At 47.5% G+C, this 1,631-nt stretch overlaps 1 pseudogene; it reads left to right on the top strand.

Annotated features, from left to right (window-relative positions):
- Window positions 1–753: 753 nt before the first annotated feature.
- Window positions 754–1,190, top strand: LOC102738141 (cytochrome c oxidase subunit FA4 pseudogene; annotated as a pseudogene).
- The last annotated feature ends 441 nt before the right edge of the window (window positions 1,191–1,631 follow it).

The raw sequence follows: 1,631 nt of genomic DNA on the forward strand, positions 1-1,631 counted from the left end.
ATGGAGAAAAGTGAGAGAGAGTGGAGTGCACATGGACACACACAAGAAGAACACTTCCCCAAAACTATTGTCTGGGAAAATAAGAAGGGCTGATTTTCGAGAGTTTTTACAACCAGCAGGGCACAAAGACTGGAGTTTTAGAGGTCCCTGGGTTTGCCTGGGATAGAGATCAGAGGACACTGCCCTACTCCTGGAGAGGAGGCAGGCAAGCACCACAGGGCAGACTGCACAATCTGAAGATTGCCTAAGATGCATAGGGAGAGACTATTCATACTTTTTGGAGCACCTATGTGAGAAGTGACATTGCCTCTCTAGGGACAAAAGAACAGTCGGGTGTCATTTCCCTCCCCCACCCCTCAGCATAGGTGCAGAGACACCTGCTGAAGGCATCTAAATGGGACACAGGCTGTTTAGCCTGCTATGTTCCAAATCCCCTACTCCTGTGCTCTGGGGTGACTGGATCAAACCTGCATCAGTCCCAGGGCAGTGAAACCCTTCCCAGAGGACCATTGCAGGTCCCTGCCACACCAGGTCCCTGATGTTTGGAATTTTAAAAATCAGAATGAGTGGCTAAGATAGAGCCCAAGGTGCACTGTGCTGCTCCGGGCAGGCAAGCAACCCAGAGACAATGTGAAAACAGCGATCCTAAAAATGCCCGGGATGCACAAGGGGAAGTTATTTGCTCCTCTAAAAGTGGTTCCCTGAGAGCTTTAAAAACAGACTCCCCGGCCCAGGAGTTCCACGTTTGGTTTTTTCTTCTCCTGGACAGGAGGCCTCTGCCACAACCATGTTACACCAGATCATCGGTCAGGCCAGAAAGCATCCGAGCTTGATCCCCCTCCTCGTATTTATCGGGGCAAGAGGTACTGGAGCAGCACTGTATGTCTTGCGCCTGGCATTGTTCAATCCAGATGTCAGTTGGGATAGGAAGAATAACCCAGAACCCTGGAACAAACTGGGTCCCAATGATCAATACAGGTTCTACTCAGTAAATGTAGATTACAGCAAACTGAGGAAAGAAGGTCCAGACTTCTAAATAAAATGTTTCACTATAAAGGTGCTTAGAATGAAGGTCTTCCAGAAGCCATCTGTGCAATTTTCCACTTACCAGGAAATATTTCCCCTCTAAATGCACGAAATCATGTTGGTGTATTGTGTTGGGGCTTTCACTGAATAATAAATATCTGAAACTTGGAAAAAAAAAAAACAGACTCCCCTCCCTGGGAACAAAGGAGCTGGCTGGAACCATTTCCCTCATCCACACCTCAGCATAAACCAACTTAGTAAACAGCACACCACCAACACTGCTGCCTAACTTGCTTACACCAAGTCCCACCATTCTGTGTTCTGCTGGTACTGCTTTTCTTGGGCAAGTGTGACTAAAAACCCATGCAGTGGGCCCTTTTCCCAGAGACCAGAAAAAACCCCTGCATGTACCATGTCTACTGACCACAGAATTCTGCAAAGCTTCAGTTCTAGTGGAAATAACATAAAGTCTCCTTTAACGAGCAGACCAGAACACACTTAAAAAATCACCACACTCTGGCCATGGTCCAAACACTTCCCAATGCAGGCAATGAGAACCTCTACAGACGACTGACCTGAGGGATACAGCAGCCAAAACAGAGTAG

Source organism: Leptonychotes weddellii, chromosome X, assembly GCF_054177405.1.
Source record: "Leptonychotes weddellii isolate Sample4059 chromosome X, ASM5417740v2, whole genome shotgun sequence".
NCBI lineage: Eukaryota > Metazoa > Chordata > Mammalia > Carnivora > Phocidae > Leptonychotes > Leptonychotes weddellii.